Source organism: Bubalus bubalis, chromosome X, assembly GCF_019923935.1.
Source record: "Bubalus bubalis isolate 160015118507 breed Murrah chromosome X, NDDB_SH_1, whole genome shotgun sequence".
NCBI classification, from domain to species: Eukaryota; Metazoa; Chordata; class Mammalia; order Artiodactyla; family Bovidae; genus Bubalus; species Bubalus bubalis.
In genome coordinates, this window is record NC_059181.1 from 39,613,165 (window position 1) to 39,638,741 (window position 25,577).

The following is a 25,577-nucleotide window of genomic DNA, read 5'->3' on the forward strand; positions in this document are numbered from 1 at the left end:
ATGGTTCTTGTCATTGCAGCAAAGCAAGAAAAATAAATAAAAATTATAAGAACTAGAAAAGAAGAAATCAAACTGTAATTATGTGTAGAGGATGTTACTGGGTACATAGGATATTTAAATAAAATATTTCACAGATAAACTATTAAAATTAATAACAAATTGTTGTATACAGGGTCAATATAAATCAATTATATTTACATATATTAGCAAAAACCAGAAACTAAAATTTGGTGTTTTTTACAAGAGCATCAGAAAAGATCAAATACTTAGGGACAAAATGTTTTTAAAGGAGACTAAGATATCCTGCAGAAAGCTATTAAACATTACTGAGAGAAATTTTAAAAAAATAAAGAAATATACCATGTTCTAGACCTGGGCTGTTCAATACTACAGAAATGTAAATACTCCCCAAACTGATTTTCATATTCAATGAAATTACAATAAAAATCCCAATAGGTGGTTTTGTTTGTCTGTTTTGTGGATCTTAAAAAATTGGTACCAAAATTTTATGGAAATTCAAAGAGAGCTGTGGCATGCTTGAATAAGAGAGTAGGAAGGCTTGTTCTACTGCAAATCAAGACATTTTAAATTGACAGTCATTAAGACAGAATGCAGTTGGTAAAAAGACAGGAAATAAACCAGTATGACATAATAGAGGGCCCAGAAACGAATCCTTGTAAATGTGTTTTTTTAACCAAAATTCTTTTTTTCTTTATTTTTAAATTGAAATATGGTTGATTTACAATGTCATATTAGCTTTAGGTACAACATAGTGATTCCGTACTTTCATAGATTCTACACTATTTAAAGTTGTATTTCCCTGTGCTGTATAGCATATCCCCATGGCTATTTATTTTATGCATAGTAACTTGTAACTCTTAATCCCATACCCCTAAAATCTTTGCAAATATGAATACCGATTTGTGACAACAGCAACATTACAGAACAGGAGGCAAGGATGGTCTTTTCAATAAATGGTGCAAAAGGGCAAATGAACAGCTCTTTTTACAAAAATAATCCTCCATTCTCTCATTTCCTCAGTCCCTAATAACCTCTCTTCTACCTTCTGTCTCTATGAATTTGTTTATTCAGGATATGTCTCATAGTAGAATCACACAATACTTGTCCTTTTGTGTCTGGCTTATTTCACTTAGCGCAGTGTTTTCAAGATTTATCCATGTTGTAGCAGGTATCAGAATTTCATTCCTTTGTATGACTGAATAGTATTTCATTGTACAGATATACCAAATATTATTTATCGGTTCATCCATCAGTGGATGCGTGTTGTTTCCAACTTTTGGTTGTGGCGAACGTGTGCTGTGAACACGGTGGGACAATGTCAGCATACTCTGAGTCCTTGCTTTTAATTCCTTTGGGTATATACCCAGGAGTGGAATTGTTGGGTTATATGAATGCATTAATGTTTCAAGCACTTTTTACATGCTTTACATTTCACAATGAAAAGAAAAATGAGAGGAGTGAGATGAGAAAAAGGAGACAACAAGTATAAACAAGTCTTGAGTATTTTGTTCCTCAGGGAGGCAAAGAAATGGAGTGGTAGCTGTAAGAGGAAGCAGGCTCAGGGGAAATTCTTTATGATGGGAAAGATGAGAAATGTTTGTATGCTAATGAAAGTGAGGTAATAATGGAAGAATAATGCAGCCGAAGAGAAATGAGAGAAGCCCCATCCTCGTGTGGATGAGAGGGCGTGGTGTTGACTTGAACCAGGAGCCGGGGATGGTCCATCTCCAGTAGCAGGGCTGTGGCTGCAGACACGGTCTCAGGTGTGGTCGCAGGGCCGATGTGGTGGTGAAAACCATATGAGTCTTCTTCCATTGCTTCAGTCTACCCCCTGAGCAGGGAAGCAAGGCCATCAGCTTTGAGTGAGGATATCGGAGGAAGTATTAGAGGTGGGAGGACAGCTCAGGAAGTGGGACATGGTCACCTAGGAAAGTGGGAGGGTGGATGGACGGGGGAAGTATTGGGATGATGGCTGGGCAGCATTTAGGGCACAAATGAAGTTCATGGTCACTAACTTAGAGTGGGCCTGGTCAGTGTGCTTGGAAGCTTTTTTCCATGTGAGTGCAGCCAGAGTAGGTGTAGAGCCAGGTATGACTGTTGTTTGGCCAGGTGAGCACCACAAGGCCAGAGAGAGGTAGAAGCTAAGGGTTCTGCCGACAGTGACTGGAATCACCAGTTACAGCATTTGAGCAGCATAAGGAGGGGGCAGGGAGGGACATTGGAAAGGTGGAGGGTCCGTGACCATGGAAGTCAGGAGGCCTTAATCAGAAAGTGGGATGCATGACGTTGAGTTAAAGAAGAAGCTGCAGTTGTGGGGGACAAGGCTTAAAGTTCAACTGGGGCAGTGACGGAGGATGGGGACAAGAGCAGTGGAGGCAAGGAGGTCAGAGAATGGGGAGGCCAGGCTGTTTCATCTACCTGTAGATGAACACTGGTTCCCTCTTGAACCAATACTTATTTCCCCGGACGTCTTCAATACCATCAACAGAGGTCAAGGGGAAGACCTGTGTATTTTGCCTCTCCTAGCATGGGTCATAGGGGGCTAAGGGCCTGGGGCAAACATCACACACACTATCCTCACCTCCCAGCCCCCACCCAGCCTTCTGCCCACCTCTCATGGTCATCAGGAATCAAGAAGGACCATTGAGGGTCACATATTGAGCACAACTGATACCTACTGTTTACTTACTATGCAGCAGGCATAGTGCTGAGTACATTTCTTCTCTCGTTTAACCCTTTTAATAACAGTGAAGAAAATATGGTTCATTGGCCCATTTTACAGCTAAGAAAATGCAGACTCCAAAAATTTAAGCCCTGGTCTGCCAATTTCAGCATCTGAAAGCTTGATCTTGCTGGCTTCCCTGGTGGGCAACCTGGGGATGAACCAGCCCCAGCCCTTGTTTCAGGTGTAGAAATAAGTCATTGAACTCTGCTCAGCACGTTGGTTCTTTTGCTCTGGTTCCCTGTGGGCCTCCTCTCCCTTCCTGTGTGTCCAGACCTCACTCTCTCTCTGCCCCCCAAACCAGGGTAACCCACATCCAGTTTTGCCCTGGACTGAGAGTTTCCCAGGCTGCAGGAATTTGAACCATAAAATCTGAACATGGGGGACATTTCTGGGCAAGCCGGGATGGTTCGATCTCCCTGGCTACAGCTCACACTTTGGCGGCTCCTCTCCTCACCATTTTTTTTCCCTTCTTTGGTGGTTTTGAAACCACACAACTCAGATTGGGGCTTGAACCCAGTTTTGTATATTACACACCTGGCCTCAGGACTCATTGAAGTTCAGGTTCTTTATGTCTCAGAGCGAACATTAAGAAGTAACAGGTAAGAAGTAGATTTATTGAGAGCAATAAAACACTCCGCAGACAGAGTGTGGGCCATCTCAGAAGGTTAGAGTGGCTTGGGAGATACACATTCTATAGACAGATGCGGTCCATCTCAAAAGGCAAGTGTGGCCCTGAATTATGGGGTGCCTGTTTTTTATTTCCTAGGCTAATGAGTAGGAGGATTGTTCCAACCATTTTGGGGAAGGAGTGGGGATTTCCAGGAATTGGTCCACTGCCCACTTTGGGGCCTTTTATGGTCAGCCTTGGAACTGTCATGGCGTTGGTGGGTATGTCATTTAGCATATGCTAATATATCACAATGAGCATATAATGAGGTTGAAGGTCCACTGGAAGTGGATTCTTCTACCATCTTGGACCTAGCTGGTTCTAAGCAGTTTATGTTGTATCCTCCAGGGCTATGTCATTCTTTTAAAGACTCTGCCCTGCCCCCTTCCCTCCTGTTCCAGTTTTGCTCATTTCATGCATGGCATTTGCTTGCCCTTCTTTCTCTCTCCCCTTAGGGGCCATGATTGCTTTCAGGAACCCTTTGGGAGCCCAGCACCCAGGCAGGAGGAGTTTAGAAACTTCAGTGAGGGCTTGGGATGGGCATTTCTTGAGCAGGGTGCATAAATGCCCCTAGTCTACCTGACCATCACCCCCAAACAGACACATCAATGAGCTAGAACATTCTGGGCTCAGCTGACACCTGGGAATAAAGAAAAGGGCAATCTCTAAGGCAGGTTCCCCATTCAGCTCATTCATTCATTCATCAAATGCCTAGTGAGACCTACTCTGTGCCAAGTTCTGCTCTAGGCAGCAGTGAGCAAGCCAGGTAGAATGCCCAGCTTATGTTCCCTGGTTTTCCCAAAGCATTTGTCTCCCTGTCACCTCAGTTAAAAAATAAGGCATTGCCCAAGTCTTCCATATCCTTGTATTCCCAATCCCTAGTACAGGATCTGTTACAGAGAAGATGTTCCATAAATGTTACATGAAATGAATGGCTGTTTGAATGAATGATTGAAGGGAGGTGTCCCCAGGATGGATAGTGGCCAACTGCTTAGTGCGAGAGTGATAGCTGATGGAAGAATGCAGGTCTGCGAGGGGCTGAGGTGCAAAGTCAAAGTGAAGTGGACTTCAGGGAAGTCTGGGGGTGGGGAGCAGAACTGCCTGCAGCTCCCAGTCCCCTGCCCCCTGAGAGGGTTGTTCTAAGGATCCTCTAGGGCAGTGGTCTTGAGACCATCCGCATCACCTGGGAACTGGTTAGACATGTAAATTCTTGGGCAATCCCAGACGCGCTGACTCAGAAACCCAGTGGCTTTAACAAGCCTCTAGGGGATTCCGACTGTGCTCCAAAGTTTGAGAAACCACTGTGCTGGGTCAGCAGAGGAAGAAACCTTTTGTAAGCAAGAAATTCTTTCTCTCCACCCTGAGCACAGAATCATGGGAGTGGGTTTCAGGCCTCCCTGCTGGGTGCATAGTAGAATCACCTGGTGCTTTACGCAGACCAATTACATCAGACTCCCCTAGCCGGGAGGATGCAGGCATCAGCAGCTTTTAAAGCTCCCCAGGTGATTCCAAGTGCGGCCACGTGGCCTATCAGAAGCCCCTAGAGGGCTTGTTACAGCACCGTGTGCCAGCCCCACCCGCAGGGCACTGGGGGTGGGGCAGGGCCCGGGGAATTCGCATTTCAAACAGGCTGCAGGGTGAGGCACACTGTGAAATGGACGCAGATCAGGTTGGGGATGCGTGGAAGGTGAAGGGGTTGAGGGAGAAATCCCCGCTTTCTCCCCGCCCCCACAGCCCCGAATTAAACACAGGACAGCTGGGTATGAACTCTACCCGTGTAGTGTTTTCATTATGTTCCGTCTGCAGGAGAGGGATCAGGCTGGTTGACATTTGTGGAGAAGCTGAGCTGTGGCGTGAGCCTCCCTCAGAGAAGGCAGGGATAAATCGTCACCATCTTGGCAGATCCCCAGGAAAAGCAATGAAGAGGCGCCACCTGCACTAGGGTCTCTTGGGCAGCGTGGGGACAAAACCTGACTCCCTTACCTTCGTGCTAGCCCTGGCCTCCCTGCCTGCATTTTCTTAGGAGCAGATGCTTTCCTTCAGGATTTGATTTCACTGCCACTTGCCCCCAAACTCCCCTAGTTGGGAGGGGAATGGGGAGCCGAGAGACACGTGTTCAGCGCGCTTTTCAGTCACCCTGAGTTCATTTATTCAACAAATACACACAGCGGCTCTCGGAGGGCACAGGGAGTTGTGTCTGTTTTGTGTTTCCTGCGCGGAATGAAATAAAGCGTTGCCAATATCGACAGCGGCTTCCTGAGCACATCTGCCGTCTCTACTCCAGACGTAAGCAGCAAATGGAACTTGATGACCGTCATTTCTATAAGGACCCTTTTGTTTTTATGACCTCGTTGTGTCTGGCTCCGTAAACTTCGGTGAGGTACCTCCCCGTGACCCTGCCATCTGGCTGCGGCTGCCCTTGACCTCAACCGCGTGTTTGTCAGGCTCCCATCATTGGCATCTGGGTCCTGCCTCGTGCTTCTTTCCCGTTGTTTGGGCAGCACAAGGAACTGATCCACCTCTCTGCTAAACCCAATCCGTGGGGGTCTCACTGGATCCTCAGAGTAACCCTGTGAGGTGAGTGCTATTATTGACTATACTTTGCAGATAAGATGCTGTGTGGTCCATGCATAGCTGGTGTGTGTTAGGGCAATTCCCCTCTGCACCTGGACACCCGTGTCCGCGAGACCTGGGTGTCCCTCTTTTTCTGGGTGCTCAGTGCCGCCTTTCACCTACTTCTGTGGCTGTGGGGCTGCTCCCAGTCCCCTGCACCACCACCCCTACCCAAGGCACTGCTTTAAAGGGTGAGGTGAGGTACTTTCTCACTTCTGGGCAGCACCCTCAGGGAGGCTGGTCTTCAGGGAGGCTGCCTGGGACCCCAGGAGGCCCAAGAGTAGAGATCTGGACCCCAAGGCAACTCCGGACCTCAGTTGCCAAACCTTAATCCTTGTGCTGCTCTCAGCTGGGCCTCTCAAGGTCTGTCTGCCCCCAAGGCCAGGAGGTGGGGGGGGGGGGGACTGTCAGGAGACGCCCAGGGCTCTGCCGGGAGCAGAAGGGCTGTCCCTGGGGAAGGCCTGCCTCTGCCTCCAGTGACCTTGGGCAAGTCACTTCCTCTCTCGACCTCAACTTTCCCATCTGGAAATGGGGCCTCTGCTTTCATGTTTGAGGTTCACATCTCATGTCCCTTCCAGCTCTAGAAGCTTCTTGATGTCCTGAGCTGCTACAGAGATGGAAGGGTAGGCTCTGGGGTGGGCTCTCGGGGTTTGAATGTGAGGCGGTTCTGCCGGTAGGGCTCTGTTGCCTTGTTGCTAAAGTGACCAAGTGAATAAAGTCCCTTGTCTTTTTTGGATCATTGTCTGCCAGGGGACGTGTGTGCGGGACAGGGAATTCACGAACCAGGGCAGCCTGCCATGCTGTGTAACTCGGTGCTTCCTGTACTCTCATCTTGATGAATCAGTAGAACTCAGTGCTTTAATCACAGTAAGGAGGAGACGGCCCCATGAATAGGGGCGTCTGGATGGACAGATGGAGCCCACAGCGAAGGGGGATGAGGCCCCGGCCTGTCCTGACCCCCTCGCCCCTCTGGGCCTGGAGAGGCCACCCCCATCATCACAGGGGAAGCTATATGTCTCACAGCAGGAGGGGGGGGCCACCCTCCCAGCTTCACCTGAGGGGCCAGCTGGCAGCTCCCATGGGTGTGTTCCAGGTATCGCCCTGAGCCCAAGCACCTCTACACTGACTCAGCCACCTTGCCTCTTCTCTGGAGAATTCTCTCTCTCTCTGACTTCCCCCTAGAGCAGGCCCTCTACAGCCTGGCTGTGGCTGTTTTGCCATCACACACAAAATCCCTTTGCCAACAGAAAAAACTGAAAGGTTTTGCCTGCCATTTGAGGCCTTGTCTGCGTCGGCCACACCCACGCATCCGGGCTTAACTTTGCAGGCCCTAACCCTTGGGCCACGCTGGCCCACCCTGGGTCCCCCACCTCTGGCCCTACTCAGGGCCTTGCTGAGGCCTCCCCCACATAGCACATCCTCCCCAGGGGTCTCGAATGCCTTCCCTGACTAGCTCACAGCCTCGTCAGCACCTGCTGACTCCTGGGTGACCCCAGAGTGCGCTGTCTTCTCGTCTCCTGTCCTTGACCATGGCCTGCATGACAGCAACCACACTTACCTGTGACTGCAGCCTCTGGCCTCCCAGCCCTGCGCCTGAGTGCAAGTCCCGCTCAGCTGATGAATGCGCCGATCTTCCAACAACCCGCAGGGGTGGATTTTCTATTGATAGATGAAGAAACAGGGGCTTACAGAGTTACTGGCTCAGGTCAGGTGGCTAGACGGTAGCAAACTAGGTCACCAAGCCCTGATAGATTACCCTGCCCCTCCTGAGACCCATGGGTGGCAATAGCGTTAGGGTAGGTGGCACTGGCCAAGGTGACTGGGGAATGTTTGTGGGATTTTGAGTTGTGGGTGTGTGTGTGTGAGTGTATATGTGGTATGTATACATGTATAGTGTATATGTGTGTATGTAGATGCGGTGTTATGTCTGTATATGTGTGTGTGTGTGTTTCCCAAGAAGGCTTTTTTTCCTTCCTCTTCCTTCCCCTTCATTATTTGTGGCTGAGAGTTTGTTCTTCAAAACTTAAGGCAGTTGAAGAAATTCAGTGCCCTGAGGAAGCTTTTATTTTTTAAATTTATTTTTTCATTTAAAAAATGTATTAAACTATTGTTAATTTATAATACTGTGCTAGTTTCAGGTGTACAGCTTCAGATTCTTTTCCCTTATATGTTATTATAACACATTGAATATAGTTCCCTGTGCTATACAGTAAATCCTTGTTGTTTATCTATTTTATTTATAGTAGTGTGTGTCTGTTAATCCTATACTTCTAATTTATCTCCTCCCCCTTTCCCCTTTGGTAACCCTAAGTTTGTTTTCTATGTCTATGAGTCTATTTCTGTTTTGTAAATAAGTTAGTTTGTATCATTTTTTTAGATTCCATATATAAGCGATACCATATGGTACTTGTCTTTCTCTGCTGACTTGCTTCGCTTAGTATGATAATCTCTAGGTCCATCCATGTTGCTACAAATGGCATTATTTCATTCTTTTTCATGGCTGAGTAATATTCCAGTATATACCACATATTCTTTATCCTTTTGTCTGTCAATGGACATTTAGTTTGCTTCCATGTCTTGACTATAGTAAATAGTGCTACTATGAACATTGAGGTGCGTGTATCTTTTTGAATTAGGGTTTTCTCTGGATATATGCCCAGGAATAGGATTGATGGATCATATGATAGCTCAATTTTTATTTTTTTAAGGAACCTTCAGATTGTTCTCCATAGTGGCTGCACCAATTGATATTCCCACCAACAATGTAGGAGGGCTCCCTTTTCTCCCTCCCGAATGTAGGTGGCCCTCATCCAATCAGTTGAAGGCCTGAATAGAACAAAAGACTGTCCTCTCCTGAGCAAGAGAGAATTCTCCCAGAAGATGGCCTTTGTACTTCATTCACACCATCAGTTCTTTGTGGGTCTCTGGCCTGCTGGCTCACCCTGTATGTAGATTTTGGACTTACCAGCCCCTATAATCTCGTGATTTTGTAAGCCAATTCCTTATGATCAATCTCTGTATCTATCTATATACACATGCGCGTGCACACATACACACACACACACATACATATATATATATATATATATTTATGCCATACATCATATTGGTTCTGTTTCTCTGGAGGAAGCCTGATAATACAACCTGCTTCCTCCCAGAGCCTAGGTTGGCTCCAGTATCCATGCCCCAGGGTAGGACAGAGGCTTTGTGCCCATAAAGCAGGAGGTTACTTAAAACCTTGCCCCAAGTCACAATTTTTCTGTGGCCTTGGAATTGGAGTGGTGCTCATCAAACTGAGCAGCTGGTCATCCTCTCTGAGCCCTCCCTCTCCATCACCTGCCAGCTTGCCCTCAGGCTTCAGAGCCTTCTGTTCTGCCCACCCTGCTGGACCCAGATGTCAGCATGAGGCATAGCTCTTCCCCATGCCCAGGGAGCCCAGCTCCTTCCTTTGTGCCAGGAGGCATTTGAAGATATGGGAAGGCATTCTCTCTGGACATCTGGGGCCCGGTCACCCTCAGTTTTAGTCTGCTTGGACTGCTTTAACCAAATACCATAGTCTGGGTGGCTTAACAGAAACTTATTTCTTACAGCTCTAGAGACTAGAAGGCTGAGATCAGGGTGCCAGCCTGGTTGGATTCCTAGTTAGGGCTCTCTTCCTGGCTTGTGAATGGCTGCTTTCTCTCTGTGTCCTTGCAAGGACAGGTAGAGAGCTAGAGGAAGGAAGCTCTTCTTATAAGGGCACCTTTCCTATTGAACCAGGGCCCCACGCTCATCATCTCATTTAACCTTAATGACTTCCTGATAGACCCTTTCTTCAAATACAGTCACACTAGGGGTTAGGGCTTCAACATGTGGGTTTGGGAGGGATGTGATTCAGCCCATAGCCCTTGGAGATGGGTTCCTTCACTTGAAAGCTTCTATATGAGTGAGATCCCAGGGCTCTCATGTGGAGAAATAGGAAGTGCCTTGAAAGGCTGTCTGGGTACTTAATAACACTTGTAAAGACTTAGTAAGCCCAGTCTGTCTCAGGTCCCACCCCGGGTTGCCCTCATGGGTCATACTTGTAGGACCCACCCTGATGGCAGGTAAATCATTTGATGCCTGGTAGATGCTATGAGGGCCCACATGCAGGACTGGGGTTGGGGTCGGGCTTAGGTCAGGGGTGGTTTTGTCAAGGGACTCAATGTTCGCATTTAATCAAGGGGGAGTAAAACGGTGTGTGTGTGAGAGAGAGTGGGAGAGGGAGAGTGAAAATGAGAGTATTTGTGGTAGAGAAAGGTGAGCTACCTGTACACAGACTTTTTAAAAAGTGTTTTATGATGGATCTTTGCCCATGGGAAATTTTTCTTCCTAAGCTTTTCTGCTTGCGGGCTAAAACTTCTGGGTAGAGTTGCCAGAGAAAATACAGATGCCCAGTTAAATGAGAACTTCAGATAAACAACAAATAATATTTTCAGTCTAAGTATGGCCTGGCCCATGCACTATTGGTGGGCATACTTCTACCAAAAAATTCTTCATTCTTTCCCTGGAATTCCAATGTAACTGGGTGCCCTGTATTTTTATTTGCTAAATCTGGCAGCCCTACTTATGAAGGCTGGGTAGGCCACATGCAGAAATGCAAATTGGGGAGTATTAATAGATCACTGGGCCAGCACTGACTTCCGCATCTAGGCAAGCAAGCCCTGGATTGTGGGAGGGGTAGTTGCTGTCTGCAGAAACCCCGGGAGGGAAGCTGGCATAACTCAGCCCCACCTCCGCTGCTGGTTGCTGCTGCCCCCCACCCCTCACCCTGCTGTGCCATCTCACTCATTTCTGGACCTTCACTGCACAGCTGGGCCTTTAGGAAGAGCTAGCCCTACCTGGTCTCTAGCTGACCGATGGCCTAAGACAGGCTTTTTGGACACCCTTTTTAGCATGGGGCTTGTAGACACCCTGGATTGTGTGGTGTCAAAGATGAAGGTTTTGGGGGGGAGGTCTCAACTCATTTTTTACTACCTTTTAGGTAGACCCGTAATGAGGAAAAGTCCGAAGGTAAGTCCCCCTTGGACCAAAGGGCATAGGGTGTGGCCTCCGTGGGTCAGCAGATTACAAGAGAAAGCACATGCTCAACCTTTTGCTGAGTTGGGATAGTCACTTTGCTTTCTCCTAATCTCAGCCTCCCCCTTTGGGAAAGAGATTATGCAAATATATCCCTTGTACAATAGTTGTAAGACTTCAGGTAGAAATAATATATAAAAAGAGATTGACATAGTTTCTAGCCAGTGGAGCCAAGAGAAGGTGAGTTGGGACCTCAATGGTTCCAGGTACTAATAAGGTACTTGTCTAAGTCAGCTTGGTCTGACTTCTTTTAACTCTGTCTCCTCACCCCAGATAGTGTCATTTCTCTCTTCTTCGAAGTCCCACATTTCTTGAGAGAGGTGTATACACCTTCTTACTTCCACTAGCTTACCACAACTGGCATTGCCACTTTGCCAACAGAAGATTGCTAATGACCTTCTGATGACCATGGCCAATGGCTTCCACACGATCCTCTGTCTCTCAGAATAGATGGCTCTTATAGACACTCATTGCTTACTCATCTAGCTTCCATTCACCCTTCATAATAGCACCTGGACTGTCCTTCCCAGACCCGTTTTCCTCTATTGTCTAGCAACTGTGTAATTTGGGAGGAAGTTACCCCTCCAGGGATGGATCCAATTGGCCTAAGTCAGTCAGCCTGATCTTCTCCCTTTTACCACCATGATTGCTTCAAGAGTGGGCATGGAAAGATGGAAAGAAAGAAAAAAGAACAAGGTCCTTGGTGATATCATTAAACTGCTGAATTAAACTCATCCTGAAACCTATGCCAGTCATGCACTTTCCAGTTGTGTGAGCCAATAATTCTCTTCAAGGCTTACATTAACATGAGTTGTCTTTTCTGTTACATAAAGGGTCTTCACTGACACACATCTCCATAGCATTAAATGTTGTTGACTATCTTCTGCTTGAGTAATGGAAAACCCAAATGATTGTGGCTCAAATGTATTAGAAGTTTTGTTCATTTTTCTCTTGGGTGATAAGAGTTTTGCAGGGAATTTGTTGCTACCATTTATTGCCATTTCAGCATCTCAGAGATGATCTTCCTGACCCAGGGATTGAACCTGAGTCTCCTGCATTGCAGGCAGATTCTTTACTATCTGAGCCAGAGTCAGGTCTCATAACAGCATCTCAAAGATGTTAGAGCAATTCTCTCAACTTTTCTCTCAGGAGGCCAAGATGGTTTCTGCAGATGTAGCCATCATGTCTGTAGTCAAGACACAAGGAAGAGAGAGGGCAGGAGAGGTACCTTCACCAACTGGTTTCTGTTAATGTCTCATTGGCCAGAGCCATGTCATATGGCTGCCACTAGCTGCAAGGGAGTCTGGGAAAGAATGGCTTTAGCTTTCTGGACCCTGGGGTAGAGGCAGGTTGGCTAGAGAAGAGTCAGAGTGAAGTCAGAATGAGCCACTTAGAGGGTCCATCTCAAGGCTCCAGGGCTCCTTCACAGAACCGCATTGTTGGACTCCCAGGCATCTTCTCTGGATCTCTGCTGTCTTGGGCAGGGTTATCAGCTTCTGGAAGACTCTGGATGTCTATCCCCAGGCCCACTCTCCCTCCTGTTGGCTCAGCCATCTGTGTATCCCATCCACCTAATGTCCCACAAAGAGCTCCTGGCTCTTTATACCACCTCCCTCACATCGCTTTTAAGCCCAAAGTCAACATCACCTTCTCGATTCTCATCAGACTCGCCCAGAGTTAGCGGCCCTTACTCAATATCCAGGACCTGAGACTTGTGCTGGTGCTGGTACTTGTGGAAGGAAGGAGAGCTACCTTCTAGAGCATCCCTGTTGGAGGAGAGGCAAGTGGGGGAGGACTGGTGTACCTGAAGGGAGAGAGCTTTGGAAGAAAGACTGCACTGTCACCGTGGACCTCATTTCTGGTTTTGACTAAAATTCCCAGGTGGCGTTAGTAGTAAAAAACCTGCCTGCCAATGCAGGAGACAGAAGAGATGCGAGTTCCATTCCCGGGTCAGGAAGATCCCCTGGAGGAGGACATGGCAACTCACTCCAGTATTCTTGTCTGGAGAATCCCACGGACAGAGGAGCCTGGCAGGCTACAGTCCATGGGGTTGCAGAGTTGGACATGACTGAAGCGACTTTGTACACACAAAATTATGTAAACCTGCAGTGTGATATATATATTTTAAATCTACCTGCCCTCTGGGCTTCAAGACCATGTAATGATCCCAGGAATGGGCCTCTGATTTCTCAAGGCCTACCCAGACCTCAGATGGTCCCCAACCTCCAGAGGGTGCGAGGATAGCCTGCAGTGTATCCCTTACCTTCCTCGACCTTGCTTGAAAATAACAGAAAGTAAGCACCCAGATGTGTTGAAAGAAAGGGGAGGGAGGGAGGCGGAGAGAGGCAGGCATATGCCGGGGAGTGTGAGCAGCCCAGGGCTCACAGGGCTGGCTGTCTTCATCTGTAATCTCAGGTCACCTCCCTCTGTGGGCCTCAATTTCCTCTTCAGCAAAGAAGGCCTGGATCAGATCACTCCCCAGGCCTCTTCTAACTCTGACATTCTGTGATTTTCTAATTTCCTTCAGACTCCGGGGGCCCACAGACCCCATGCTAACGTGGATGAATAAAACATGGGCATATCCTAAAGCTCTAAATATCGCAAGTATTTGCTTTGGATTTGTTCTCACTTAACTGCGCGGTAAGCAGCATCCAGCTGGGGCCCCACAGCCTCCTGTCTGGATTGTTCGAGGGTGGCCGGGCTCCTGAGGAGGCTGATGGCGTGTGGCAGAGGCCCTCCCTCTGGGGACCCTCGCCCACTCTGACTCTGTTCTTTGGCCTCTATCCCAAACCCTCCTCATGAAGTCCCCTACCCACTGGCGCTCTAGACCCTGATCTACCGCCTCAGGGACATTTCCCTTGGATGTCGGCACTGGCACCTTCATACATCACGTGTCCACCGTCCACACTGGGACACAGCTTGTGTCCCACTGTGACCCTCTGGAGGCTGTGTATCCTATGTCTCTTCTGTGGGAACTCAACAGATATAATTGTGTTTCTTATTTTTAAGTTAAAAAAATATTTTATAGAGCAGTTTTAGGGTTACAGAAAAATTACACAGAAAATATAAAGAGTTCCCATGTCCTCCTTTCCCCTCTCCCATAGTTTCTGCTGTCATTAATACCTTGCATTATTTGTGGTATGTTTATTACATCTGATAAGCTAATAGTGGCCCATTATTATTTACAGAAATCCATGATTTACATGAGGGCTCACTCTTGGTCTTTTACATGCTGTGGGTTTTGCCAAATGCATAATGTCATGTATCCGCCTTGACAGTATCATATGGAACAATTTCACCACCCTGAACACCAGCTGTGCTCCACCTATTCATCCCTTCCTGCTTCCCTCCCCCATGACTCCTGGCAACCACTGATTTTTTTTTTTAGGTTTTTTTTAATTGAACTATAGTTGATTTACAATGTTGTGTTAGTTTCAGATGTACAGCAGAGTGATTCAGTTATACATATGCATATATATTCCTTTATACATATATGTATATATACACATATATGAGGAGGGCATGGCAACCCACTCCAGTATTCTTGCCTGGGAAATAATCCCATACATAGAGGAGCCTGGTGGGCTACAGTCCATGGGGTCAAAAATAGTTGGACATGACTGAGTGACTAAGCACAGCACATACACATATATATTCTTTTTCATATTCTTTTCCACTATAGGTTATTATAAGATATTAAACATAGTTCCCTGTGTTATACAGTAAGGTCCTTGTTGTTTATTTTATATATAATGGTGTCTGTCTGTAAATCCAAAACTCCTATTTTACATCCCAGGAATGGGCCTCTGATTTCTCAAGGCCTAGCTAGACCTCAGATGATCCCCAACCTCCAGAGGGTGAGAGGGGAGCCTGCAGTGTATCCCTTACCTTCTTGGACCTTGCTTGAAAAGTAACACAAAATTAATCCTTAATCTTGAGCATCCAAGGATTTTGGTACCTAGGGAAGATTCTGGAACCAATCCCCTGCTGATACCGAGGTACAGCTGTATAATATGAGCCATAAATCTGAGTGTTTTTAAATCTTAAAACTTTATCCTAAATTTTGGATTAACAGACAGAGAGCGACTAACACTTTCCCTTTGGTAACTATAAGTCTGTTTTCTATGTCTGTGGGTGTTTCTGTTTTATAAATAAGTCCATTTGTATCATTTTTTTTAAGATTTCACATGTAAGTGATATCATATATTATTTGTCTTTCTCTGTCTGACTTAACTTTATTTAGTATGATAATCTCTAGGTCCATCCATGTTGCTGTAAATAGCATTATTTCATTTTTTTTTTATGGCTGAGTAATATTCCATATTGGGCTTCCCTGGTGGTTCAGATGGTAAAGAATCCACCTGCAGTGCAGGAGACCCAGGTTCGATCCCTGAGTCAGGATGATTCCCCGGAGAAGAGAATGGCTACCTACTCGAGTATTCTTGCCTGGAGAATCCCATAGACAGAGGAGCCTGGTGGGCTACAGTCCAAAGGGTTGCAAAAAGTTGGACATGACTCAGCGACTAAGAAATATTCCATATTACTCCATGTCATGTGTGTGTGTGTGTGTGTGTGTGTGTGTATACACACACAAAACATCTTCTTTATCCATTCATTTGTTTGTGGGCACTTGGGTTTTTTCCATGTCTTGGGTGTTATAAATAGTGCTGCTATGAATATTGGGGTGCATGTATGTTTTCAAATAGACATTTTGTCTTTTCTGGACATATACCTAGGAGTGGGATTCCAGGCTCATATGGTAGCTCTATTTTTAGTTTTTAAAGGACCCTCCATACTGTTCTCCATAGTGGCTGCACCGATTTACATTCCTACCAACTCAACCACAGATCTTTTTCCTCTGTAGTTGTCTCTTTCCCACAGTGTCATATAGTTGAAATCATATAGCATATAACCTTTTTAGACTGAGTTCTTCCACTCCTAGCAGTGTGCATTTAAGTTTCCTTCATGTTTTTTTTTTTGTGACTTGATAGCTCATTTCTTTTTAGCAATGAATAATATTTCATTGTATAGATGGACCACTCAATAGATATAATTTTTGATTGATCAATTGGTGGAAAAGATCACAAATACAAGAAGAACAGCAATCCTCTCAACACAAAGTCTGTGAGAAAGCTAGATTTCAGGATGCTTCTGTGTAATGTACACAGTGTGGCCAGCAAAGAAAATTCAACAACCTGAGAGTTGAATTTAGAGTATTAGCTATGAGACAAATTATGTTTATTACAGAAAATTCTCTCTTAAGTAATTGCGTTTGTAATAGGATTCAGTTGGGACTTCCCTGGCTGTCCAGTGGTTAAGAGTTTGCATTTCCACTACAGGGGGCATGGGTTCCAGCCCCCCAAATTAATGAATAAAACAGGATTCAATTAATTTTTCTATGACACTTCAGGCATGCATTCACACTAGAAATTATCTACCCCATGTTAGATATTGTGCAAACAGGGACACTTTGGAGAGTAAAAGGGAGTGCTGTTAATAATTATGCCCAAACAACAGATGGAAGCCAGGACTATCCCAGATAATATATAGTCTTTCTATTTATGACTATTATCTGTCGTCTTAAAATAGCTGAGGGACCCTAGGATATTTTTGTGTTTCTTCAAAAGTATTGGCTGGCGTATGAGTGAAGGTTACGCCAGTGGTAGTGACACTTCGAGGAGCAAACCCCAGTTTATCTTTCACTCACATGAGTCCAAAACGCATATTGTGGACTGATGGGAACGGGAGGTAGAGGGGGTGGGCTCAGCTCCATGCAGTCATTCAGGGACCCAGCTTGATGGAACCTCTGCCATCTTCCACATGTGCTTTTCAAGTATGGTGACCAATCATTGTCTCGGAATGAGGAGTTTCCTGGGTGAAGATTTTCAGTGGTAAAACTAGGACAGTTTCTGGCAAACCAGGCCAGTTGGTTCTATTTCTAAGGTTGCCCTGAAGATTGACATCTAACTGATCTGGAGGGGAAGAGAGAGAGAATGACTTTTAGGAGCCAGACTGCTCATCCCTTTTGCCGTTCTCTGGGCCAAAACAGTCTCATGGCCTCACCCAGCTGCAAGGGAGACTGGGAAATGTAGTCTAGCTGTGTGTATAAAAGGAAGGAGAAATTGGTTTGATGATGACCGAACTGTCTCTGCCATGGAAGGGAAGTGAATAATGTCTTATTTTACTACTGGGCCCTCAGACTGAGCTTGACTTCTCTTTTCTTTTTCTTTAAGTTGTGGCATGCAAACTTTCAGTTGTGGTGTGTGGAATTTAATTCCCTGACCAGGGATTGAACCCAGACCCCCTGCATTGGGAGCATAGAGTCTTAGCCACTGGACCACCAGGAAAGTCCTGAGATTGAGTTCTTTCTTAACTGGCATATGTCTGGGAGAGTTTACTGCCTCCTGCTCCCCCACCCCTATCTCCCTTTAGAAATTGAAGTCGTGTAGCAGTCAATGGAGTCAACTCCAAGTGTCCACACGGCCCAGTGTCTGCTGATGGAAAGTCTGCAGCACTCTGGGGTTCTGGGAAGGTTGGGGGCACTGATTGTGGAGGTTACACCCTGCAGCCACAGAAACTCATTAGAAGGGAATCAGGTTGCAAAGCAGAGAGGTGCCACATTTGGTTGTGCTGCAAACTGAAAACTTATGCTTTGTGAAGTCGGTGCGATACATTGTGGCACCCACCTTATAGCAAGCAATATGATCAGTCTTCAACACGACTGCTTTTTCTGGCCCAAAACCATCAGTAGATCATTGGTGCAGGCTGAGCCTTTCCATGGCAATTAGCACCCCTTAACTAAGGTGCTTCCTTGGTGGGGGGCTTCCCTGGTGGCTCAGCTGGTAAAGAATCTGCCTGCAATGTTGGAGACCTGGGTTTGATCCCTGGTTTGGGAAGATCTCTTGGAGAAGGGAACGGCTACCCACTCCAGTATTCTGGCCTAGGGGATTCCGTGGACTGTATATCCATGGGGTTGCAAAGAGTTGGATATGACTGAGCAACTTTCACTTTTGCACCCTTAACAACCTTTTCTTCTAGCATCCTTGAGAAGTGGGTTAAGGCTATTAGCCCCAGGCTGGGGGAAACTACTGTGGGCAGAGTGATACTACACGCTTGACTTGTGCAGGCTTGGTCCTGCCCTGGGTGAGGGGGAGTTTGGGCTGGAAGCAGACAAGGAAATGATGCTAATTTCACTCCTTTTCCTCTGGACGCCTTCTGTGGGAGGCGGGGCTGGGAGCTAATGTGAGTGGGCATCAACAAGACCACCCAGGACAAACCCAGCTAGAGGGACCTCGGTTTCTGCAATCCCCATCTTTGGCTATCTTTTCAAAGCCTGGGCTTGCAACCCAGACCTTTCCTTCTGTAACTCTCTTTGAGACACAGACTCAGTTGACCATTGTATTCATTTCCTGTGGCTGCTGTAACAAAAGATCACAAACTTGGTAAAAACTAATACAATTTTGTAAAGTTTAAAAAAAAAAAAAAAGATCACAAACTTGGTAGCTCATAGCTTTGGAGGCCAGAAGCCTCAAATTGGTGTCCTTGGGCCGAAATCAAGGTGTCAGCAGGGCCACTCTCCTTTTGGGGGCTCCAGGGGGAAATCTGTTCGTTGTCTCTTGGCAAGCCAACTTTCCTTGGCTTGTGCCATCATGGCTTCAATCTCTGCCTCTGTGATCACATAGCCTTCTCCTCTTCTCTGTAATCTCCATCTCCCTTTTGCAAGGGAGCTTTTTGGGTCCATCCAAGTACTCCAAGATAATCTCCCCACCTCAAGATCCTTAGTTTTAAAAACTAGTTAATTCATAGTGGTGCTAGTGGTAAAGAATCCGCCTGCCAACACAAGGAGACACAGGAGATGCAAGTTCGATCCCTGGGTTGGGAAGATCCCCTGCGGGAAGAAATGGCAACCCACTCGCGTATTCTTGCCTGGAGAATCCCATGGACAGAGGAGCCTGGTGGGCTGCAGCCCATAGGGTCACAAAGAGTTGGACACAACTGAAGTGACTTAGCACAATTAATTTTTGACTGTGCCGGGTCTTCAGTGCTGCACCCAGGCTTTCTCTAGTTGCAGTGAACAGGGCCTACTCTATTCGTGGTGCACAAGCGTCTCACTGTGGTGGCTTCTTTTGTTGTGGAGCACGGGCTCTAGAGCAGAGGCTCAGTAGTTGTGGCACACGGGCTTGGTTGCCACATGGCATGTGGAATCTTCCCGAACCAGAGATCAAACCCATGTCCCCTGCACTGACAGGCAGATTCTTAGCCACTAAACCACCAGGAAGTCCCAAGATCCTTAGTTTAATCACATCCGCAAAGTCTATTTTTGCCCTGTAAGGTGACATTCCAAAGATCAAGGGGGCATTATTCAGCTTACCACAGCCGGTATGGTACAAAATACAGCTGACCCTTGAACAAGGCAGGGGTTAGAGGCACTGGCCCTCCCTGCCGTTGACAATCCAGGTGTAACTCTATAATCAGCTTTCCATATACTCAGTTCTGCATCCGTGGATTCAACCAACCTTGGATTGTTTGGTGCTGTAGTATTTACTGTTGAAAACAATCTGTGAATAAGTGGACCTGTGTAATTCAAACATGTGTGACTCAGTGGTCACTGGTATGTCAAACAGACCCTCTCTGAGGATACATGTGGTGGTGTTGCTGAACACGAGTGCATATGCCCAACTCACAATGAGGCCAAACAAACCGAAACGTTGGGGTTTGGAGCAGACAAAGGTTTATGGCAGGGCCAAGCAAGAGGTTTGTGTTCAAGAAAGACACGAACTCTTAAGTGGTTTTCAGGGCAAAGCTGTTATAGGCAGGGTGTGTGGCTTTCTTCTGATTGGTGATGAGGTGACATGGCGGCACTCCAGGAATCTCAGGCAGTAAGAGAAGATGGGAAGAAACCACCTGCTCTATGCCTGATGTTCCTGTTGCAGGAAGGGGGACTCCTCTCAGGCCCTGAGAGCAAGTTCCTGTCTAACACTCAGAAATGAATTGTCCAAGGAGACACATGTGGTGACAAAGCAAGAGACTTTATTGGGAAGGGGCACCTAGGTGGAAAGCAGGAGGGTAAGCTGAGCGCCAAAGAATTGATGCTTTTGAACTGTGGTGCTGGAGAAGACTCTTGAGAGTTCCTTGGACTGCAAGGAGATCCAACCAGTCCATTCTAAAGGAAGCTTGGGGCTGGTGCACTGGGATGACCCAGAGGGATGGTATGGGGAGGAAGGTGGGGGGGGGGGTTCAGGATTGGGAACACGTGTACACCCATGGTGGATTCATGTTAATGTATGGCAAAACCAATATAATATTGTAAAGTAATTAGCCTCTAATTAAAATAAATAAAAAAATAAAGGAGATCAGTCCTGGGTGTTCATTGGAAGGACTGATGTTGAAGCTGAAACTCCAATACTTTGGCCACCTGATGCGAGGAACTGACTCATTAGAAAAGACCCTGATTCTGGGAAAGATTGAGGGCAGGAGGAGAAGGGGACGACAGAGGATAAGGTTGGATGGCATCACTGACTCGATGGACATGAGTTTGAGCAAGCTCCGGGAGTTGGTGATGGACAGGGAAGCCTGGCGTGCTGTAGTCCATGGGGTCACAAAGAGTCAAACATGACTGAGCGACTGAACTGAACTGAAGGGACCCCGGGAGAACAGCTCTGCCACTGTCGCTCACAGTCTCAGGTTTTATGGTGATGTTGTTAGGTTTCTGGGTTGTCTCTGGCCAGTCATCTTGCTTGGTATGACTCAGAGTCCTTCCTGGTGGCGTGTCTCTCTCAGCCAAGATGGATTCCAGCATGAGGGTTTCTGGGAGATGGGAAAGACATATGGGCTGACATCTCCTCCCTCCTTTCGGCCCCTCCTGAATTCTCCCATTTAGTTTTCAGCAGCAGCACTGAGTTCTTTATCAGGACCTTCTGTTGTGAGACAATGAGACAACTCAGGCAAATGGTTATTATCGTGCCTGGCCAAGGCGGGTGGTTTTGATCAACAGCTCCCTAACACCTCTGATCTCATTTAATTCTTCCAGAGCCCTCTAAGTGGGTATTATTAATTCCACTTGGCACTGTAAGACTGAGTGGTTAAGTAACTTACTTAACGCAACACAGTGGGTAAAAGATGAAGCTGGACTTGAACAGGGCTGCCTGACTCCAGAGTCCAGGTTTTTCCATGGAAACACAGTTATATTCTGGAAGGGCTAGACTCAGTTGGAATGCAGATGACTAATCCTGTTGACCTTCTTGCCTGTGTTGGAGAGTCTGGTCTTTCTGCCTGTGTGATAATCTGATTTATAGTAAGAAATGGCTATTTGGTTGTCGCCCCCTTTTCTGGCACAGAATTCCTAAAATCCTTGGAATTTCCTAAGTGCTCGGAGCCATAAAGACATCTTTTGTTATGTTAATGAAGTGACTTAGAGAAAGTACCAAAGGATGGGGGCTTGTTGCCAGGAGAACCAACCACAGGATTAGAAGGTTAGAACTTTCCATCCCACCCCCTGACTTCTGGGGATGGGGGAGGAGCTAGAGATTGAATCAATGCTCATTGGCCAATGACTTAATCAATCACGCCTATGTAATGAAGCCTCCAGAAAAACCAACAAATCAAAAAAAAAAAAAAAAGACGGTCTGGAGAGCTTCCAGGTTGCTCCACATGTGGAAATGTGGGGAGAGTGGTGAGCCCAGGGAAGGCATTGAAGCTCCGCCCCCTTTCTCCCCACCTTGCTCTATGCATCTCTTCCCTCTGGCTTTTCCTGACTTAAACCCTTTTAAAATAAACTGGTAATCTAGTAAGTAAAATGTTTCTCTGAGTCCTGTGAGGCGCTGTAGCAAATTAATCGAACCCAAGGAGGGAGTCGTTGGAATCTCCAGAGTCAGAGGGTCAGAACCACAGGTGACAACCTGGCCGTGTGAGTGTGTCTGAAGTTAGGGTGGGGAGAGGCAGTCTTGTAGGACTGAGCCCTTAGCATGAGGTTATCTCAGGGTGTTATCTCAGGGTGGATGATGTCAGAATTGAGCTGAATTGTAGGACACTCAACCTGGTGTCCTGAGCCTTGCTTGGATGTTTGAGGAAGCCCCTTCCCCTACAAACATGCAGGAAACTGGGTCCAGGAACCTAAAAGAGCTGGTGTCAGGCAAGTGGAATTGCTAGAGCAGCCCTGGCTCACAAAAACATGTGGTTTGGTAAGAGATGGGCTTAAAGGGTGGAGGTTGAGGATCTTTAAAGAGTGGATTCCTGAGTAACTATGTGGTCACCCATGCTTTGGAGCGGCAGCTACTAAAGATGAATCCAACTCTGGGGGAGCTGATGTGCTGGATGCGTCAAAAAATGCAAAGTAATAAGAAAAAAGCCAAACATCCTCTGCGCTTGGTGGTTGTTATCAGTAATAGCTGGCGGGGACACTGATGATAGACCGGTCAGATTTCAGTGAGTCTGAGCTTGGCTGCTGGTCTCACAGCTGTCCCCCAAGGTAAGAATCAAGGTGGGGGAAAGACAAGCCCAAGAAACTATTGAAACCAGGGAGTACAATGTGAAGTAACTGTGCACGAGTTTCGGAGGCGCATCTTGGTTCGAACGTAGCAGAGCGGAAGAGCACGTTTGAGTTGACGCAGAAGCAGCAGCTCTGTGTGGAGCTACGGTAGGTGGCTGGAGGCGACCCAGACGCATGGGAGGTTATTCCCCAGGGATGAGCCAGCCTGGTGAACGGGATTAAAGCCACTGTAAGATCTGCTTATCCTGAGAACCGGACGGTCCTTCACCCCTGTGAATGCCAAGCAGAACACACCAGGTAAAGCAGCTGATCAGCTTAGTAAGCAAGCCATCTGGAATGGCTTTATGATGACCAGGCTATTCATGCTGCTGAATATGCCCATTGCCCAGGTCATAGTCAGTGCTATCATTAAGGGCATCTTTTTCACATGGGCACCCCCTCAATCATTAAGAAAACCAGAAAACAGTTCAGGAAACCTTATCAAATTTGGTGTTTCAGCTTCACCTCCCTCATAGGTCTTAGAGATGCCAATGGAAACATTGGTTAATTAACAAGAGAATGGGCAGAGGCCAAGGGTAGGGTGAGGTGACTCTTCCCAACAAGGTGGAAGTTTTAAGTGGTTATTAAGAATTAAGGTGAATAAAGCAAATATTTGCAGGGGTGAGACAAAGAGGAAAAGTCCCAGTAGAGTGGAAATCTTCAGAAGGCAATTGTTAGAATCTTTAGATGAGATGAATGAAACCGGACGTGTGTATGTGTGCACGCGCGCGTGCACGCTCACTCAGTCCTGTCCAACTCTTTGCGACCCCATGGACTGTAGCCTCCTCCATCCATGGGATTTTCCAGACGAGAATATTGGAGTGGGTTGCCTTTTTTTACTCCAGGCGATTTTCCTGACCCAGGGATCGAACTAGCGTCTCTTCCATCTCCTGCATTGACAGGTAGATTCTTTACCGCTGCACCACCTGGGAAGCCCCAGACTGAACATTGATAGGGTTAAAACAAAGATTTTAACACAGCACTACCTAAAGTTTGGGGGGCTTCCCTGGTGACTCAGTGGTAAAGAATCTGCCTGCCAATGCAGGAGACATGGATTTGATCCCTGGGTCAGGAAGATCCCCTCGAGGTAGAACTAGCAACCTACTCCAGTATGCTTGTCTGGAAAATCCCATGAACAGAGGAGCCTAGCGGGCTATAGTCCATGGGGTTGCAAGTCCATCCTACATGCCCTAGTCGAGAAACTTAAGAGCTAGAAGACAGAGATTGCAATGAGAAATCTAATCAGCAATCGCTTGCGGCAGCACGTAGGTAGGTTAATCAAGATAAAGATTGACAAAAGGGCCAGGGTCCCTTCTTTCCACCGCTCACTGGGGACCCAAAGCCTTTTGCACAAGAGTCAGTAAAATGGTCAGGGGTGGAGAAGATGTTTCCCGGACTCGTGATATGGGAATCCCATGAACCCGTTGGTGAAGACCTCACTCGGGCTACAGCCAGATGTAGAGACTCTAGAGATGTAAGGGTGGATCAGATGATGAGAGTTGGAATGTTTAAGCTGGTATTATGTAAAGAAGTTGTATCGCTGCTAGTTAAATGTTTTATGGGAATGGCTATTATGTCTGGCTTGGGAACACTTCCCCTACCTAGTGTTGTAAAATCCAAATCTGTGGATGAAATCCTAAGGGAAGCTACAGTTAGGACCGTAATGGATGGTACTAAGGTAAAGTTTTGTGGGAGAAGCTGTACGTTGGAATAGGCTTTCTGTGAAGTGGTGGTGTCTCTCTTACCTGACTGTCATGGGGACGGACATACTATCTGACCGGGGAATGTTTCTCCCACTGAGGATTGTAAAACAGAGGACACGTGACTCCACCCCTCAAGCAACATTAATGGGACTTGCTAAATGGGAACCAGTAAGACCGCCTAAGCCCACACAGTGGAATAGAAGCTGGAGTACCAGTAGGGAAAAAGTCCCTGTGCCATAGCCCAACGTGGGACTTAGGGCAGAAGCCTGTCAGCATTCCCCATGACAACTGGGACTTGCAACTAGAGAATTCCCATTTGAGGGCTACTTGCTAGCTTGTTATTAGACTTTATTTATTTTTCAATAAATTTTATATTTATGTATTTTTTTTCTTTTTGGCTGTGCTGGGTCTTCGTTGCTGCTTGGGCTTTTTTTCTCCAGTTGCATTAAGTGGGGGGCGCCACTCCTCACTTGCGGTGCGTGGGCCTCCCGTGTGGTGCCATCTCTCGTTGTTGGGCACAGGCTCTAGGGCATGCGGGCCTCAGTAGTTGTACCGTGCGGGCTCAGTAGTTGTGGTTCCTGGGTTCTAGAGCACAGGCTCAACAGTCGTGGCACACAGGCGTAGTTGCTTTGTGGCATGTGGGATCTTCCCAGATCAGGGATCGAACCCCATGTCTCTGGCATTGGCAGGCAGGTTCCTCACCACTGAGCCATCAGGGAAGCCCAGACGTTATTCATTGAAGCTACCCCTATGACTACAGGATATAAATGATCTTGAAACTGAAAATCCCCACAATGTCTTAGATGGTGTCAGAAACACTCTAATGGGGATGGCAGTGCCCAGAAGAGTTCCATAACAATGTGTTTCCCTGGGTTATACATGCTCTTGTTATGGGAGAAAGCAAGGAGGAGATACAAGTAGGGAACTGTGCGAGGAATTGCTGGATTCTGTCATCGCTTGGACAGTGCCTTGTAAATAGTTCTCAACAGACAGAAGGCTGGTTGGTTTGAGGGCAGCAGTTCCATGGTAAATGGCCAACATCCTGTTGGGGAGGCCATCACTCAGATCGAAGAAGGTAAAAACAAATTAGCTCAGTGGGCTGAGTTGCATGCTGTTTGCCTAGCAGTGATGAAAGAATTGAACAGTGGTAAAGCCCCTGTGTCTGAGTTTTTACTGACTCATGGGCAGCGGCCATTGGCCATACGGTCAGGCAGAGGGCAAGGG

The 25,577-nt window shown here is 46.8% G+C and overlaps 2 long non-coding RNA genes across 4 annotated transcripts in view; one reads left to right on the top strand and one right to left on the bottom strand.

Moving 5' to 3' along the window:
* Positions 1-1,036: 1,036 nt before the first annotated feature.
* LOC123331823 lies at positions 1,037-3,117 on the bottom strand. The gene is made up of 2 exons (XR_006548616.2): positions 2,700-3,117; positions 1,037-1,852 (listed from the first exon to the last, which is right to left on the bottom strand). It is a non-coding gene; the product is annotated as an uncharacterized LOC123331823 (long non-coding RNA).
* A 1,797-nt stretch (positions 3,118-4,914) lies between these two features.
* The window catches only part of LOC123331790, a 69,589-nt gene continuing 48,926 nt past the window's right edge, over positions 4,915-25,577 (top strand). For 2 of the 3 annotated variants that reach the window (XR_006548567.2, XR_006548566.2), the window contains exon 1: positions 4,916-5,990. This is a non-coding gene — a long non-coding RNA (uncharacterized LOC123331790). Of the gene's footprint in view, positions 5,991-25,577 lie in introns of all 3 variants that reach the window. The other variant, XR_006548565.2, reaches the window with a different exon arrangement.